General features: G+C 47.8%; 2 protein-coding genes and 1 pseudogene across 4 annotated transcripts in view; 1 reads left to right on the top strand and 2 right to left on the bottom strand.

The window, feature by feature from the left end:
- The window catches only part of LOC136838137 (zinc finger protein 208-like), a 207,667-nt pseudogene that overhangs the window by 26,455 nt on the left and 161,982 nt on the right, over positions 1–19,230 (bottom strand).
- Positions 1–19,230, bottom strand: part of LOC136838173 (zinc finger protein 569-like) — a 160,768-nt gene that overhangs the window by 79,455 nt on the left and 62,083 nt on the right. The gene's annotated exons all lie outside the window — the stretch shown is intronic.
- The window catches only part of LOC136838191 (uncharacterized), a 217,875-nt gene that overhangs the window by 183,943 nt on the left and 14,702 nt on the right, over positions 1–19,230 (top strand). The window contains exon 3 of the mRNA XM_067103073.1: positions 1,803–1,895. The gene's annotated coding sequence lies outside the window, so the exon portion shown is untranslated. The remainder of the gene's footprint in view (positions 1–1,802; positions 1,896–19,230) is intronic.

The following is a 19,230-nucleotide window of genomic DNA, read 5'->3' as shown; positions in this document are numbered from 1 at the left end:
TCCTCATGCTGCAGCCATCGCCTTTGGTTGATTATCGCTCACGTTCTGCCTCCCTTGCTTGTGTTATTAGCAGGATAGGTAGGAGTGCTCTTTTCTCCTTGCCTGTTCTCTTTCCTTTCGGTTGTTCCAAGAGGTGCAAGATGAACAGAGAGAGAACTCCAATAAATTTGTTTTTCTTCAGAGTTTGACAGCCGGGATATGCTTTTGAGGTCGGTTCTCCGATCGTCTCGTAGTACACGCAGGTAGCCAAGGAGGGTTTCTTGGGATCTGTCAAGGTTTCCCTCCAGGGAGAGAGGTACAAGAGCTTCTCGCTTCGAAAGCATCGGGGTGTTCTCTTCAAGTTGCAATCTCCCTCGTTTCTCAAAGAATTTCACGCCAATTCATCAGCATGAGGATATCCGGGACAGGACCATGGCTTCCCCAATGAATATCATCATCGCTCGTAACCTTACAGTTCCTGAAGGAGCCAAGAGTTTCGGTGGGGTCGCTGCGGTCCTTGCTTGCGAGAGCACTCTCAACCAGATGAATACTTTTCCTTCAGACAAGGAGTTCATTCAGGTCGAGACTCCATGCTCCTTCCCTGCCTTGACAGAGTACAATTCCACTTGCCTTGGAGGGGTCTTGCTGACTGCAGGTTGTTGTGACTGTGAATTGTCTGGACTGGGATCTCTCTTTGCCTGTCCTTGCCATGAAGGGTATTCTCTTCCGCAACGAGAGGCGGTGATCCTGGAGACACCTTTGGTTTCTCCCAGGCAGTGTTCTGATAGATCCACAGTGTGTTACAAGGATGTATAATTTGGCCTAAATGTCTACCTCAGAGAGACAGTAAACAGAAATGATTAGCCTTTTATAATGCTGCAGTTTGTTCTGAATTAGTTTTAGCTACCTCCAAAACTGAATGTGCAGTATGCAATTTCTTTAACCAAATCAGACATAACCATTTCAATTAGTGGTCATTTAACATCACATACTGTAGACCCATTATCTTGAATGTCGGGGTTTATGGAATATTGAACCTGACAACAAAAAGCAGATCCAACCCGTGGTTGAATCGTTTTCGTATAAAAAAAGGTTTGCGATGTCATTTAATCTTTATCAAATTTGCCCCACATGTATAACCTGTGTATACTTGAAAGGTCCACATGACCCAGTCTGTGTATTAAAAGAAAGCAGGTCAACACTGACAGTTGGGCATCTTTAATGTGAATGTCAAAATTTCAACAGCAAATGTCGAGTTTTGGAAACAGATGAATCTTTTAGACTAGTCCAATGAGAGTCAAATATTTTGACTGAGTGGCCTGGTTAAACAACTAAATGATAAAAGTTGTGAATGGACAAGTTTTGGTTTTGTAGTCCATTATAACTAAACATAGAATGCTACTTGTATCTCTTCCATAGATTTATGCATAAGACATTGCAAGATTTTTGTACCTTATTTTTTACGTGGTTTATATGTAAACCATTGCAAATAAAGCTTTAGACTAGTTCTGCAATACTTTTTATTTTGAAATGTTTACATGAAAGTAGCAAATTTTAAAATGACATATTTTTAGTTCATATTGATGTGGAAGTATCCAGAACATTAACAGTACCAAAATTGAACCTGTACAGAACTTGTGTTTGCAGGTTCATACAGGGACACAGAAGACAGGAATGGAAAATGACATTTTTCATACATGTTTTGCCCTGCGTTAGTCTAACATTTGCATTGAATCTGCAAGAGGTTAGTGTACAATATCCTTGGTACTGTATTGTGTATAGAAAACTTTTATATGCTAATTGAGATCACATCTCTGCCACAGATAACCACTGTTGTTACGGATGATCACTGATAATCTGCGAAGAAACGTGTTTTCTTCAGTATCGTGCTAATTTTCCTCAATGACATACTCTAGGTAAGTGACATAAAAGTGAAGTAGTAATTGCAGTAAGAGAGAATGTCCATAAATGATATGTAGTATTTAATATAAGCTATATTGAATCGTTAATCACTTAATGACACAAACGCTTTGTTCAAAACCCAGTCCTTGAGTTATTCATGATGTGCTGACTGTTTTTGGCAGTTTTCTGCTTGTTTACTTTGAGCCTTTGTTTTAAATGTTAACACACCAAAAAAGTACAAATAATCTGATTTAAAATGACACCAGAATGAGTGTCGTATTTTGATTAGTAATTTCTCAGACAATGTGCGAAGTATAATATTGATTTTTCGCAGATGTAGCTCTTGGGTAGATGGGGCCTGCCAAGGCGTAGTAACTGATAGAGTTAAATGGGGCCAGGGTCTGCTAAAACCTAGTCTTCTACATACGAAATATTGCATAAACATTTTCCTTGGGCATCATTTTATACTTCCAGAGAGTTCTTGTTTTGTCCATGTAATAAAGTCTCTAGGTATTGGTCCTGGTGTCAGCAGCTAATGAGTGACAATCAAAATGTTGAACAAATTGATAAGGCATAAGGTATTTGTTCCTCCACAATATACAAACCAGCGGTCCTTTACATTAGGAATTACTTTCAGCGAAGCTGGAAACGGTCGTTGAACTTCCAGACAAGGTGGTTAGGCAGTTAACTACCGTCTGCTAGGCGAGAGTCCTGCCCGCCCGGACGTAAACATTCCAATTTGCTTTCAGCCGCCGTGATGTGTAGACATGTGTTTCTTTGCTCTCTGCCCTGACTGTCATTGTTATGCTTTTTCCCGGTGGGATCTTTCTTTTTTTGTTTTGAATCTGGTATGCAGTAAACCCCCCGTATTTGTGTTCTCAAGATTCACGGACTCACCTATCGCGGATTTCTCTATGGAACATATATGCACATTATTTTGTGGAAAATTTGTCCATTCGCAGTATTTTTCACTGAGAAATATTCACTAATACTATATTTTCATATAATTTTCGTGACTAAATGCACTTTTTGTGATAAAACTATTAAAATACTTAGGTATAAGCATTTTTAGAGGGTTTTTGTGTTTGAACTATCAAAAATAGGTAGTTGTGAGTGTTTTTAGAGGGGTCTTAAGTATTCATGGATTTTAGCTATTTGCAGTGGGTATGGTACACATCCCCCATGAATATGGGGGATTATGTGTGTGTATCATGCAAGTATTTAAACCCATGAGTTAGATAAGCCTGTGTGGAAGCCTGCCTTTCCCCAGCTTGTATGTCCCTCGGTTGGCGGCAAAAAATGTGGCAGCTTCTACTCATATGTTGATATAGATCCTCATGCCCTCTGTTCATCGTGCAGGGGGCGTGTGTACTCTCGTGACTTCACGTGTCCTGAGTGTTGTTCCTGGTCTTCGGAGCAGTGGGTGAAGTTTGCATGTAGGAAACGATATCGGGGGAAGACTACCGTGGTGTCGTCTGAGGGTTATATAACTCTGACCACACCTATGGTGCCTCATCCTTCCTCCTCGTTTCTGTCTCCCGACAAGCTTCCCCTTCTGACTGTCTCTCCTTCGGGAGAAGACTCCCCTCTGTCTTCTTCGCTCGCTCCATCAAGTGTGGAATGTTGGAGAGGAGCGGACGATCAGGACGACCTCGGGCCTCTCCTTGCTTCGAGGGGGAATTCTTTCCCTAGTGGTGAGTAGAGTCTCCCTTCACTGACCCGACTGTACCTTCTTCCAGTTTGGCAGTTGACGCTCTCCATGATCAGTAGGCGAGCGATCTTCTGGTGGCCTGGTGTTCTCTCAGTCTCGTGGGCCCACCATCCTTGCAGGGCCTCCTGTCACACCTGGCTACCACTCTGGTGGTGACAGGCTGCCACTACTACTACGACTTCGATGGTGACCATGACAGCTTTTGCAAAGGTACTGGTCACCATCTCTACCCACCTCAGAGCGCAGGTGGCTGCTGTTCCGGCATCCCAGCACAGGGTGCCTCCGCCTCCAGGTTTTGCTTTGACTTCCACTACCCAGCCTCACCTGTCGATGATGGTTACCTCTTCCATTCCTCATCTGATGGTCCCGGCTCCTGCTGCTCCTGTGGTTTCTAGCATTCATGCTGCTGTCGTCGCTCCTCCTGCCCTGGCTGCCCCTACCATGCCTGTTGCTGCTCCTGTGCTTAATGCCCCTGCCGCCCGGGCTGCAACTGCTGCTCCTGTTGCCCTGGCTACTGTGTTTGATGTCTCTAACACCCAGGCTGCTTCTGCTGCTAATGTTGCCCTGGCTGCCCAGGCTGCTCCTATGATGTCTGCTGCTCCCTCTTGGATGGGGGATTTGAAGATGACAAAGAGGAAGGCGAAGAAGAGATCCCGTGAGGTGTTGTCTTCGTCGTCTGCTACCTCTTCCCCTTCTTCTTCCAAGGCTCCTTGGCTGAAGAAGAAGAAGGCTGTCTCTCCCCAACTAAGAAGTCTCGCCCTGGGACTTCTAAGAGGCTGCCTCCCTCCACAGGGGAATCAGTGGGATCTCTCACCGGCTCTTCCTGTTCTTCAGGTCAGGGAACCCGTAGCGCTAACCCCTGGGCCTAGAGTTTCGGGAGTCATGGGCACGCAAAACTTTGGTGTGCGCTCCTGCTGCCAGTCCTAAGAAGTCCACTTCGAAGGCTGCTGCTGTGTCGGGTGCTTGTTCACGAGCCGCCCCTAGTACTCAAGTATCCAAGAAGACATGAGTATCCCAGACCAGTACTGGAGAGACCTCTCACCATTCCGGTTCGGGCACAGGATGAGAGAAAGAGCCAAGACACGCAGGTGTCTCGTCTCTTCCTGCCGACACTGTTGCCGGTGCTCTGTCAGGTGCCCAGTCTGGTGCCTCAGTCTCTACAGCCTGAACACCTGAGAAGACAAAGAAGAGGTCCCCTGTTAGCCTTCTTCACGCAAGGTGTGACCTCGAAGAAGACTGGGGCACTTCAAAAGGATAGCGCAAGTTCTTGTCAGCCAGTCGCGCATTTGACTCCGGCCAGTCCCCGATCTCTCGATCGGTCTGACTCAGCCCAGTCGATCGCTCAGCCTGGCTCATGTGAACCGCTATGCTCTCCTCGGGACAGCGCTTTACCGAGGCGTAAGCACTCTCCTGGATCCACACTGCCGTCACCACCGTGGGTTGGTGACTGCTTGTGGCCCACCCCTCCTCCCCTCTTGCTGGTTCCACCAGCAGGACCTGTGGGAGTGCCCGATCCTCCTCCCCTGTCCCCTCAACCTCCTCAGGCTCTACTGGACAGGAGGAACTCTGGAGAGTCCTCTCCCCAGAGTTCCGCTACGAAGGCCTACATACCTGGCTTGGTCATCGGATCGAGTCGGTCGTATGCTCGAGTGGTGCAGGAAGAATCCAAGGGGCCTGATGTGGTTCTCCCTCCTGCAGGGAGAGTAGATCGGGAGGAAGGACTTGAGGGTCCTCTACCTCAGGATGCAGACACCCCTGAAATACAGAGGACCTTTGTTGAGATCATCGCTGAATTGTCAGCACAATGATCTTGGGGAAGGGACCATGGCCCTTTCTGTGGATCGTCCTTCATGCCTCAAATCTTTCTGGGGACCCAAGAAGAAACCCAAGGCTTCGGTGGGGCTGCTGTGGTCCATGCTTGCTGAGGGTGTCCTCAATCAGGTGAACAATCTTGCTTCAGTCAAACCCCTCAGACAAGCTTTTTCCCTCCCTCTGCCTCGTCAGAAGTGCTTCTATACGCCCTCAGTGGTGTCCCTGCCGACGAAGCAGGTTGGCCCAGTCTTGGTTCTCCTAGGTCCGGGTCTCTCGCTGCAGCAGTTTGCTGCGGAGGGTATCTCCCTTACACAACAAGAAGCAGTGAGCCTGGAGGCTACTGCCATGGCAGCCATCCAGGCAGTCTCCTGGCTGGATCTGTGGTCATTCACAGTATCCAAAGTGGCAGCCTCCTCAGGTGCTGTCGTCCCTGGGGAGACTCTTCTTTCGGGAGACTTTGCCAGTCTGGAGGTAGGGCCATTTCCAACCTTGCCCACCAGACGGCAAACCTGGTGCTGAAGAGAAAGGACACTGTCTTGTCTCGGATCGCCAGGCCTGTTGGTCCCGAGTCGACATTGACCCTAAGGAAGGGACCGTTAGTGGGTTCTACCTCTCTCTTTCTGAGAGAGTTAGTAGATACAGAGGTGGACAAGCGTTGGGCTGAAGACAGTGACCACCTTGTTTGCCAGGCAGTGGCCAAGACCTCTAGGTTTTCGCGTTCCACTGCGGCCAGACCTCTGGGTCAGGCTAGCTCTTCCTCGGCCCCTAAGAAGACCCAGGCTTTGAAAGGCACCCACGGGAACACCTAGCCTTCTTCTTCCGGAAAGGGCGCGTCATCATGCCCCTTTCAGCCCCGCTTTCCAGTCTGGGAAAGGGGGCAAGAGGAAGAAGAAGGGGAAATGCTAGGGGCAGCATTCCCCTCCAGCTGCTGCCATTGGTGGGGGGTTGCCTGTCGAGCCATTGGGCAACATGGCAGTGATACAGAACCGAGACCTGGGTAGTAGATGTCCTTCGGAAGGGGTGTCTTCTCCCCTTCGAGTCTCAGCCACCCCTCACCAAATTTCTGGTCCATCTTCTTACATATCTTCCAGGTTCGCCAAAAGATCTCGCACTCGGACAAGAAGTGCAAGCCAAGCTGAGCAAGAATGCTATGGAAGTCATGTCGGATCGGTGCCCAGGCTTTTACAGCCGAATCTTTCTCATAGAGAAAGCTTCAGGGGTTGGAGACCAGTCATAGACCTCTTTCCTTTGAATCAACTCATTCGCCAGACTCTGTTCACGATGGAGACGGTGCACTCTGTGCTTGCCTCCATCAGGGATAACGACTTCTTGCTTACGGTGGACTTGAAGGATGCGTATTTTCAAATACCCATCTATCCATCCTCCTGAAAGTACCTTTGCTCTATCCTTGGGGAGATGGTGTTCCAATTCAGGGCACCCTGTTTCAGGTTCTCGACCACTCCCCAGGTGTCTACACGAGTGTTCACCTTGGTTTCAGCTTGGTCCCATTCGCATAGGATACGTCTGTTGAGGTATCTCGACAATTGGCTTGTCCTGGAGAGCTCTTGCTCGCAGTTGCTTCCGGACATGGATCGACTCCTCGAGTTTTTCCGCTATCCAGGGATTATGGTAAATCCTGAGAAGTCCGATGTCAACCCCAAGCAGAGGTTAAAGTACCCGGACATGCTGATAGATACAGTAGCAGCAAGAGTCTTCCCCTCGGACTCTCATATTAGCAGGTTCAAGAAGGCAGCAGAACTGTTTGTCTCATCAGGAGCAGCCAGCTTGGCAATGGCAAGTCATCTTTAGAGGAGCTGGTCCTTCATGGGTTTCTTCACTTTCGTTCCCTTCAGTGGAGACTGAAGGAGTTCTGGTCCCAGTCCCAAGATCTTCAGTCCTTCCTCACTCCTCTTTTGGGAGAAGTGAGGGAGGATTTGGACTGGTGGATGGACGACAGGAACCTCTTAATAAGAGTATGCCTACATACTCCCCCTCTGGACATGCTTCTGTTCTCAGATGCATCAACCGAGGGATGGAGCGCACACCTGGAAGAGTTGCTGACTTCGGGAGTATGGAACCGAGAAGACAAGCACCTTCACATCAACAGCCTGGAACTTAAGGCAGCCTTCCGGGCTCTCCAAGAGTTTCAGGATCGAGTGATGGGACGCTCTGTGGTGTTGATGTGTGACAGCACCATGGCAGTGGCAAATGTCAACAAGCAAGGGGGTCTCATATCTCTTGCGCTTCACCAGTTGACAATGCAGGTGCAGGAGTGGGATGTAGCTCACTCGGTAGAGCTGTCAGCCAGATACATTCCAGGCAAGAGGAATGTAGTAGCTGACATGCTCAGCTGCCAGAATCAAGTGGTAGGGACTGAGTGGTCACTCCACTCAAACATCACAGAGAGGTTGTTCAAGCTATGGGGGCGTCCAGTCATAGATCTGTTCACCACCCAGCACAAGAGAAAACTTTAGGTCTTCTGTTCTGTCATGCCGGACCCATGGGCCGCTGCCAAGGATGCTTTTCAACACCCGTGGGACAACCTAGACATCTAAGCTTTCCCTCCGTTTTGTCTAATTCGCAGGGTGATCAGCCAACTGTTGACCACCCCGAATCTCAGGATGATTCTGGTGGCTCCCAAATGGCCACGGGCTGTTTGGTATCCCAACCTGTTAGCTCTGTTCTTCGAGGCACCGAGAGAGTTTCCACCCTGGCCAAACCTGCTGTGTCAACCCATGTGGAGCGGTTCCACCAGGCAGTGCAGTTCCTGTGTCTTTATGGCTGGCGGACATCCATCACCTCTTGCAAGCGAGAGGCTTTTCATGCCGCGCAGCAACAGAGATGGCTGGATACCTCAGACAGTCCTCTGCAGCGGTATACCAGGGAAAGTGGTCTGTCTTCTGTGGTTGGTGTTGTGGATGGGGTCTCTCTCTGGTCAGAGCTTCTGTTCAGCAGGTGGCAGACTTCCTCGTCTTCCTTCGCCGAGAGAAGCTTCTCTCTGTTTCAGCCGTAAAAGGCCACAGAGCTGCTCTCGCTCTAGTCTTGTGGCTAAATGGGGTAGACATTTTATCCTCCTCCGAGATTTCGCTACTAATGAGAAGCTTTGAAAGGTCTTACCCACCTAGGGACCTCAGGCCCCCTCTATAGGATGTGACTCTTTTTCTAAGGGGCCTGACTCATGCACCGTATGAGCCTTTACGATAGCCGTCAGACAGGAATCTGACCCTCAAGACTGTCTTCCTGCTTGCCCTGGCATCGGCAGAGAGAGTTGGATGACTTCATAGACTTTCCTTCAATGTTAAACACTCGAGGAGATGGGGCCCGGTTTCGCTCGATTCCATCCCGGATTTTGTAGCGAAGACTCAGAGGACTTCGTAGGTAATGACCCAGACAAGATGCTACTATGTCCCGTTAGAGTGCTGCGCCCCTATCTGAAGAAGACTCACCATCTCCTGCCTGAGTGTCAACAACTCTTCGTTAGTGCTGGCTTGTCCAAGAAAGAAATGTCCAAGAACACGATTTCTTTGTGGCTTCGTGAGACGATCACGAGAGCGTACTCTGCTGCTGGTGAAGACGACACCGATACCTTCTGCCAGAGAGCTCATGAAGTCAGGGGCATTGGTCCATCCCTTGCACTCCAGAAGAATCTGTCAGTTCCTCAGGTACTGAAAGCAGGAGTGTGGTCTTGTCAGACCATTTTCACCTCTCTCTACCTTCAGGACATTGCCCACAAGTCCTTGGGCACTTTTCCCTTGGGACTTGTGGTGGCTGCTCAACAAGTTGTGTGGCTTACCCGGCTCCTGTAACAGGACAGGGTTGCATCTCACCTGAGATATTCAGTTGTGGATCCAAGAATGAATGTGGGAGTGACTGGCCTCTCCTTCTCCTTCCCTCTCACCCTCAATGCTTGTATTTACCTTATTGTCCCCGACTTTTAGGTTCATCCTGGCCTACTCTCGTACGAGTTTATGATTCCTCCTTCACTCGAGGGGCCCCAGAAGTCTGACAATTGATCCCACAGTTCTTCTATCCCGATCGATTGATCAGAGGCAGGCTTCTCTCTCTTGCCCTACTGACCAGGAAGAGAGTGCCAGGTGTGGTGAACTCCAGTCAGTTCATAGAGACTCACTCAGATTCCTCCCTCCAACCAGTGAGTCTTCCTAATGTAAAGGACCAAAAGTTTGTATATCATGTAGGAACAACTCAGTTTTTAAAGTAAATTGTATTTTTCCTAACTATTAAAACCTGATGTCTTTTACATTACATTTATATACCCATCTCATGCCACCCCTCAATCTGATATCTGAGCCGAAAGGCAATTTGGAATGTTTACGTTCAGGCGGGCGGGATTCCTGCCTAGTGGACTGTAGTTAACTGCCTGACCGCCTTGTTTGAAAGTTCAATGGCCATTTCCAGCTTCACTGAAAGTAACTCCTAATGTAAAGGACCTCAGGTTTGTATAGTAAGGAAAAATACAATTTACTTTTAAAAATTGTGACTTTATTGTGTTATTTGAGTTCTCTGTGAATTGGAATTTGGTGGAGGCCTTCTTGCTGTTCCCTCTTCTGCTTTGTCCGTTTATGCTGTTTCTATGCCACTGCTTCTCATTTCTTGTCCAGACCATCAAGACTTAGATCACAGTCTGTTTTTCACCCTCTGTGCATCATGTATTTCCTTCACTACTTCATCCTTAAATTGATTCTCTTGTGCACCTTCCATGAATCTTAGGTTCTCAGACCTCTATTAAATAGCCTTCATTTTCTTTGAAAGGACCCATCTCTCCAATGCAGAAAGGAGATCTAAAGGATGTGAATTTTCAAATACCCATCCACCAGTCCTCTCGCAACTACCTCCGCTTTACCCTTGGGGAGACAGTGTTCCAATTCAAGGCACTTTGTTTTGGGCTCTCAACCGCTCCCCAGGTGTTCACCTGAGTGTTCAACCTTGCCTCAGCTTTGGCCCATTCACAAGGGATATGTCTTCTGAGGTATCTCGACGAGTGGCTAGTTCTGGCAAGCTCTTGGTCACAGTTGCTCCGCGACAGAGACTGACGTCTTGAATATTGTCAGTACCTGGGGGTAGCGATCAATTTCAAGAGGTCTGATCTCACACCCAAGCAGAGGGTAAAGTATGTGGGCATGCTGATAGATGCAGCAGCAGTGAGAGACTTCACCTCAGACTTGTGTGTCAGCAAGTTCAGAGAAGCAGTGCAGTTTTTCCTGTCTGGACAGGAACAACCAGCTCAGCAGTGGCAAGTCATTCTTGATCACCTGTCGCCCTTGGAGAAGCTGGTCCCTCACGGGTGGCTTCACCTTCGTAGAGGCAGACAAGCTCAGTTGCCAGGTTTTTGTTTGCAATTGGAAGCTGGAATGGCCGTTAACTTTCAAACAAGATTGTTAACTACCAACAGTAGGGGGGAAGCCCCACCCACTCATTGGTCTGCATTCCACTTTGCTTCGGCTGCCATCATGTGAGCGTCTGCTGCGCTTCTCTGCCCGACTGCTGCTCGACTTTCTTTTTGTTTTTGTTATGTATGAGTGTGTTTATTTGTTTGCCTTATATGTATAATGCAAACCCCTACTAGCAACAGCCTGGGGAGAGAAAACCTTTGGTTTTTAGGCGTTGTCCTGGTAAAAAAAAACTTTGTAATCATTTCCTCTCCTCTCCTTGTTAGGGATAAACCTTCATACTTTGTGTGCATTTTGCAGGAAGCATGGTTACAATCAATAGGCTGTGAAGTGAGTGTCGTGTCTGGCCTTTCAAAGAGTGGGTGAAGTTTGCCCGGTAGGAGAAGAGAGAGAAGTAGGTTTCTCCCGTGTCATCAGGATGCAATACTCTGCCGATGACACCAAGGATTCACTCTGATTCCTTCTTGCCCCCAGTAAACTTCCACCTGCTGTTGCTACTCCTAAGGGAGTGGTTTTCTCCTTTAATGTCTCTTACTACTTTGTATGTAGAGAGCCAACATAGGGGAACAGTTGACTGGTTTAACTTCTCCAGGGCTGTCTCCATTTGTCTGAGGAAGAATTATTCTCCTCAGGGTAAAGAGAGATTCCTCCCTTAACCCAACTTGTTTTTCAGGTGTTGTGGGCCTGAGGGCTTTAGGCATCCCTAGGCTTCAAGGCATCCCTAAGCCTCAACATTCAGCTCCCAGTGGAGCTGAGCATTGAAGGTTTGATCTACCACTTACAGGCCTCCAAAGACCTTCCAGTACTGCTACCACCATAACTGTGAGTACAGTACCTACAGTACTGCAGTCTACAGTTGCAGTGTTCACCGGTGGAGGGCCAACACTACGTCAGGGGTTCCTTTGTCATGCCTCTGGTAGTGTGTCCCTTGACATCATCTTCCTTTTGTGACGTCCATCTCCACACCCTGCTGTCCAAAGGCCTGCAATGACTGGCAGAAGAAGTCGAAGAGGCATCAAGAATCATCATTGTGGTTTTCCTCTTCATCTTCATGGTGTGCTGTCACCTCCTCCCCTCCTTCCAAAGTGGTACCAACAGTAAGAAGCAGAAGAAGAAGGCTGCCTCTCCCAGGTGTAATTAGTCCTGTAGGGGTTCTGATGGCTAGCCTTCTTCCATGGAGAAAGGGTAAAATCGATCTCTTGTTAGCTGTACTTACAGTACTGCAATTCTGCTGCCTATAGCTTGGGATCAACCACTGCCAAGGGTCCAATGTCCGGGCCCAGCGAGAGAGAGTGAGTACAGAGTGTACAGGCGCTCACTCACCCCCTGCCCTGGAACCGTGCAAGGGTCCCGAATGGTGATGCCAGCCTGATCGCCTGGGAAAGGCAATAGGAGGTCCCCCACCAAGTTTTCTTCTACTGTAGAGGTCTTGACTTCTAAGAGGACTGTAGCACGTCTTCGGGACGGCGCCCGACCACGCTCATGTGAATGGGACCGCTCTCCCCCTGTATGGCCATTGTCATTGTAGGTTGACGGCCGCCCACGTCCTTACCCACCTACTGGGGCTTTGGCCTCTGGCAGGTCCTGTAAGGGTGCTAGGGATCTCTCACCTGTTCCCTCCACCTCCTCGGGTTTTTCCAGGATCTGGGAACATTCACTCTCCCATCCCATCCCGACCAAGGAAGCATACGCTCTGGGTTTGGTTCTCGGACTGGACCGATTGTATCCTCGGGTGGTAGAGATATCACCAGGGGACTGGTGAGTGTCCCTCTCCTGCAGAGTGAGTAACCCAGGAAGACTGTGACCTGGAAGGGCTTGAGGGCCCTATGCCCCAGGACTCGGACACCCCCGAGTTGCAGAAGAATTATTCGGACATCGTCCGTTTGATACAGCAGTTTAACAATCTGTAGGAAGAGACCATGGCTTTCCCCATGGACCTTTTGTCAGCCATCGAATATTTTTGGGGACCCCAAAAGGAAACCAAACTGTCGATGGTTGTGACTTGCTGAAAGGGTCTTTGACCAGGTGAATTTTCTTGTGTCTTGGCAGGACAATTCACTTATGTCTTGCCGCTCATGCAAGATACTTCCTCAGCCTCTCGCTTGCCAGAGGAGATGCTACAATACCTCAGTAAGGTCTTTGCTGACTATACATATTGACCCAGACCTGGTTAGGATGTGCCCGGGTCTGCTGCTGGACCGTCTCTGTGCAGAAGGAGTTACCTTTTCACAGCAGGAGGCAGCAGCAGTGGAATCGACTGCTATCACAGCATTCCAGATGGTCTCCAGGATAGGTCTCTGGTCCTTTGTGGTGGCCAAGATAGCATCTTCCTTTTTGGGTTCTTGTAATTCCAAGGAGGAAGCCACGTTCAGGAGGCTGATGTTGTCTGTAGGTACAGCCATTCCTACCTAGCCCACCAGACAATGTGGGCAAACCTGCTGCTCAAGAGGAGAGACACTGTCTTAACTCAGGTCACCAGGTTTGTTGGTTCTGAGTCAGCATTGACAGTCAGGAACGGACTGGCACTGGGATCTGCTTCCCTCTTCGCAAGAGAAGTGGATGCCACAGTGGACAGGCTAAGGATCGAAAATACAGGCAGTCCCCAGTTTACGACGGTTCCGGCTTACGACGTTCCGAGGTTACGACGCTTTTCAAATATATTCATCAGAAATTATTTCCCGTTTACGACGCATGTTCCGGGGTTATGACGCGTCGTCACACGATCCGACGGAAGAAATATGGCCCCAAAACGGCAGAATAATCATAATTTGAAGGTTTTTTGATGTAAAACTCAATAATAATGCAGTTTACATCATTTTCAATGCACCCAGAGCATTAAAAGTAAGGTTTTCTTATGATTTTTGACGATTTTCGATGATTTTCCGGTTTACGACGATTTTCGGTTTACGACGCGACGAAGAACGGAACCCCCATCGTAAACCGGGGACTGCCTGTAATGACCTGCTTGTTCACCAGGCAGTGGCCAAGACCTCCAGGTCTTCGCGTGACACTGCAGCCCACCTTTCTGGTCAGGCTGGCTCTTGCTTTTTGCATCCTAGGAAGTCCCAGACTTCCAAGGGTCCACAGAAGCACACTCAGTCTTCTTCTACCCCTGCTAGGAAGGGTGCACAGCAGCATTCCATTCATCTCCCGCCCAGCCTGAGAAAGGGGGCAAGGGTAAGAAGAAGGGGAAGGACTCTGGTAAGACATTCCTTCCCCACCTGCTCCCATTGATGAGGGGTGCTTGCCGAGCCATTGGGCAACATGGCAGTGATACGGAGCAGAAACCTTCGCATTCCCTCCACCCCTCACCAACATTCCAGTCCACTTCCAGACTTATGTTTCCATCTCGCTGACAAACCTCGCCTTATGGAAGATGTGAAGGCGATGCTGAAGAAGGTGCTGTAGAAGTCAGGACAGATCGGTCTTTGGGGGGTTTAACAGCTGTTTTTTTCTCACAGAGAAGACAATGGGTGTGGAGACCTGTCGTAGACCATCCTCCCCTGAACCGATTCATTCACCAGACTTGATTCAAGATGGAAACAGTACAGTTACTACTTCATCCCATTGGAGAGTTCGACTTCATGGTTTCATTGGACTTTTGAATAACTTCCTCCAGTTGCTTTGGTTTGGAGACGGACTTCTCGAATTTTGTTGTGACCTGACAATCCCATTCAATTTTGAGAAGTCTGATCTCACACCCAAGCAGAGCGTAAGTATCTGGGCATGCTGCAACTAAAGTCTACCCTTCAGACTCGAGTGGTATCCAGACCTAGTATCTCCACCATCTGGTAGGAGCTATTCTGCAGCAGGTAGCAGACTTCCTCATCCTGCCTTGCCAAGAGAGGCTTCTCTCTGTCTCAGCTTGTTGAGATATAGAAGACAGTTGAACATCCCATATGTTCAGCTGCCCTCCCCAAGTCCTTCTCTTTAAGGTCATCGGTCCCCTTTCCTCGTGAGAGATCTACATGCTGATGAGAAGCTTTGAAAAGTCGTGACCTCCCTTACGAGAGTCATCGGACAGGGATCTGACCCTCAAGACTGTGTTCCTGGTTGTCCTCCTTCCTTTGCTTTACATGACCGGGAAGAGAGGGCACGGACAAGAGAGTTGGCGAGCCACATGGCCTTCAGTGCTACCACTGAGTCTCTTTCAGTCCCTCCCTAAAGGACCTGGTTGGTAGTGATCGTGATGAAATAAAACTGTGTCCAGTTAGAGTGCTGCAGTACTATCTTAAGAGTACTCAACATCTTAAACCTTAGTTTAGACGACTTTTTGTTAGTAATGGCCCAACTAAGAAAAAAAAGTGTTCAAAAATTAGATTTCTTTCTGGCTTCATGAGACAATCAAGGAAATGTACTCTACTTCTGATGAAGTGGACAGGAGTACATTCCGAGCAGACCTCACTAAAGACAGGAGTGTGGTCATGAAAAACCATTTTCACACATGAAACTTACTGAACAATTACATAGCTATATGCTTCTTACCTTAACGGCAGTCGAAATCCCAAATTTCTCGGCGCAAACGGCGCTGCTGACGTGTAGGTGACTAGGTGACACGACCCCACCCACTATCGGGGATCCCCGGTACTGCTGTGCTTTACATGACAATTCGTTTCCTGCCGCCCACAGTGAAACACCTGTGGATTTTCGCTGCAGTCAACTGTTCGCATTTTGTTTGACATCCGATTTGGTGAAGTACAATTTTCTTGGTTGTTTTTTGTGTCTGATGGCATAGCTGTTTTCTTTATTTATCTGATTAGCTGTAAGTTATGTCAGATTCAGGTTCATCTGTTAGGTTTTGCAGCGAAGGCTGCAAAACTAGATTAGCCAAATTATGTTATGATCCACACTCAAAGTGCGTAAAATGTATGGGGCAAGAGTGTACTAAAGAGCGTACATGTAGTGAATGTAAAGATCTGGATGATCAAGGATGGAAGAGTTTTTTATCTCACCTTGATAAAATGGAGAAAGATAGGAAAAGAAAGGCAGCCATTAGGGCAGATAGTAGGGCTAGATTAGAGTCTACTCCTTTGCCGTTAGAGGCAAAGAAGCCCGCTTTGTCTTCTATTTTGTCAAACGTCTCTCCTATTGATAGTCCTCCTACTTCAGTACATCTTACTCCGGCTCAGGTTCCCCATGCTTCTGATTCTGACACCATTGCCCAATTAGAAAATAAGATGGATAGGAAATTTGAACTGCTTGCTAAGTCTGTCATGGATTTAGGTACATCGTTTCGTGAATTTGTAAAGTCTAGTGAAGTGAAAAGTGTTAGTGTCGTATCCGAGGAGGCGGCTGTCCGTCCCTCCACGTCTCCTAGACCGAGGTCACTGTCCCGCTCCCCAGCACCTGGGAGAAGACATACCGTGAGTCGAAGGGAGACTGGAGGGTTTGCCCACGGGCGGCCGTCGACTCAGTCGTGAATTTCGACTCGATTACGGTGAATAGACACCATTGGAAAGGTGTAGATGTGTCTGGTGTAGGTTTGTCGTCGGACTCGGAAGTGTGTTCGCCTGATCCCAGGCGAAAGAAGTGGAGTGAAGTGTCACGCCCGTTGAAAAGGCGCGCAGTGCCATTGGATAACTCGTCATCACCTGTGAAGAGAGGGAGGGAAAAGTCTCCTCAACCCTCGTTTAGCTTTTGGAAGAACCCGATGTATCTTTCGCCTAGTAGAGGTTCGGGCGCTGTCCGCAAGCGATCTCGTGAGGTATCAGTGTCGGACTCGCATAGTTACGCCTCGCCGACTGGAACAAGGAGAGTTTCACTGTTAGCCATCTGATGAGAGAGAGAATTCGACTCCGCAGGTTATCATCAAGAAAGTTGTCTCTTCGTCCGCACCATCAGGAGATGATGCGAACAACAAAGATGAACTTTTTCTGGAACCGTTCAAGGCAGCTTCAGGACTTAATTAAGTCGTTGAAGAAAGTTAAGGCTTGTACTGAGGTAGAAGCCAAGCAGTCGACAATGTCGGATGGAGGATCAGTCGGAACAAGAATCGAAAGCGGCTTCGGCTTACTCCAGCTTGATGAAGTTTTGTTGGCTTCTTATCCGAATTCGAACCAGCGCTCGTCTTCTCCTCCTTCCACCTTTGTTAAGGATAGGAAAGTACTTTTGGCGAGTCTACCTAAACTAGTGCTTTCTTGCAGTCGACTAAAAGAGCCTTTAAAGAAGCGGAGAAGTGGCTGGAGAAGAAGAGGAATCTGGTAAAGCCGCCGCTGTCCCACCGTCCAAGTTACAGAAGACATATAAATTTTACGCTTACGGGAGAATTACCCTCTTTGGGAGTCGCTGCCTCCCAAGGGGATTTCAGGTCTGGTGGACTCTAACAGAAGGACAGCGTTTTCGTCTGCGAAAATTTTCTTTGCTTCCCCCGATTTCGACCACCTGATTAAGAACCTTTAAGGTAATAGAGGCTATTGCTAACTGTAGAAGAGTCTCCTCGGCCAAACTCTATCAGTCAAAATGGGGAGTTTTTAGAAACTGGTGCAGAGAAAGTCACACAACTTCTTCTAAAACCTCTATACAAGAGATAGCAAACTTCCTAATATATCTGAGAGACGTTAGGAAGTTATCAACTTCAACAATAAAAGGATATAGATCCATGTTAGCGTGAGTTTTTAAACATAGAAGCTTAGATATATCCAATAACTCGGACATCAGCGACTTGATTAAATCTTTTGAGTCCTCTAGGACCAGGAGGCCAGGTTTAATGGACTGGAATTTAGACGTAGTATTGTCCTGGCTCTCTAAGCCAAATTTTGAACCTCCTAATTCGACTTCTTTGAAGGATCTTACTAAGAAGACGTTATTCTTAGTCGCCTTAGCCTCAGCTGGTAGAATCAGCAAGCTGCAGGCAGTGAGTAAAGAGATAGGATTCACACAAGACGAAGCTGTGTGTGCCTATACTCAGGATTTTTTAGCGAAGAATGAAGATCCTTCGAGACCATGGCCTCGTTTCTTCTCCATTCGAAGCCTGTCGGGAGTAATAGGAGAAGAGGATGAAGAACGCTCTTTGTGTCCGCTGAGAGCACTTAAATTTTATCTTCATAGAACAGAGGCTTTGAGAGGAAGTTCGAACCGATTGTGGTGTTCGGTTAAAGATCCGAATCGTCCTATGTCTAAGAACGCAATTTCGTTCTTTTTAAGGAGCCTGATTCAGGAAGCACACACGTCAGTAAGAGATCAGACTCTACAGGTGTGTAAAGTTAAAGCCCACGAAGTTAGAGCGGTAGCGACTTCCATGGCTTTTAGACATAATACGTCGCTAGCATCTATTTTGCAAGCTACGTTCTGGAGGTCGAGATCGGTTTTTGCTCTCCATTACCTGAAGGATGTGGAAGCAACGTTTGATATTTGTTGTCGTTTAGGACCTTTGTCGGTGATGGGCATGGTGTTGGGAAAGGAAGCATAGGGGGATTTGGTCCAATTCCCTTTCCTTTTGACTATCTCTTCGTCTTGATTAGAAGGTGGTCGAGATTTGGGAAAGCCGGGGGGTACACGGTACCAGGAGTACCCTCCAGTTTTTATGGTAGGGTTTGGTTTATTTTTTATGATTATGTGTAGGTGATGGTCTTTGATTGCTTTTTAATCTGGTCATAACCCAGGCAAGGGCGAATATTATTTCATTCTGATCAACCATCGGTGAACCTCCATGGTTGCAGAATACCCACTATTAGTAGGAACGATCCTGATCACTACTGTCACGTTCCTACAAGTGATGAGAGCGCCGACCAGAGGCAGTATTCTCCTGCAGCTGCTCTCTCACGAGGTAAGGTACTACAACATTATTGCAATGTGAGCTTTTTCTTATTTGTATTAAAGTCCATATACCCACCATCCAGGTAATGTGGATTCAGCTATGTAATTGTTCGGTAAGTTTCATGTGTGAAGATGGTATTTTTAAACATCTGACTTAACTGGTAGTTATATATATAGCTTAAGTCCCTGACGTCACGGCAGAATTTCAAAACTCGCGGCAATCACCGACAGGTAGGTCAGGTGGTCCACCCGTCTTGCCTCTATCCAGGTATTTGGAACCACATCAGGTATTCCTCAGATCTTCCCTGCCGCCATTCCAGTGACATCGCTTTGGAATTTCACTCATTCAGCCCGTGTTTTTCGCAATTTTTGGTGAAGTACACTTTGGCTTTGGCTTTCGCTCGTTTTTGAATTTGCCTTCTTAGATTTTCCTTGGCTAGTTAGATTTAGATTTGACACTTGGACTTGTATTTTGATCTCTCTTTGGATTTGCTACCATGTCTGACTCCTCGAGTGTGCGAATGTGTTTAGGGGGTGTAAGACCCGGCACTAAAGCCTCTTTAGATCCTCATTCAGTATGTATGAAATGTAGGGGCAAGAGGTATGAACTAGATGATAGATGCGATGAGTGCTTGGGTCTTTCTGAAAGGGAGTGGATTGAGT

The sequence above is a fragment of the Macrobrachium rosenbergii genome, unplaced genomic scaffold, assembly GCF_040412425.1.
Source record: "Macrobrachium rosenbergii isolate ZJJX-2024 unplaced genomic scaffold, ASM4041242v1 171, whole genome shotgun sequence".
Taxonomy (NCBI): domain Eukaryota; kingdom Metazoa; phylum Arthropoda; class Malacostraca; order Decapoda; family Palaemonidae; genus Macrobrachium; species Macrobrachium rosenbergii.
Note: the sequence above shows the minus strand (reverse complement) of the source record. Positions and strands in the feature narration are given on the sequence as shown.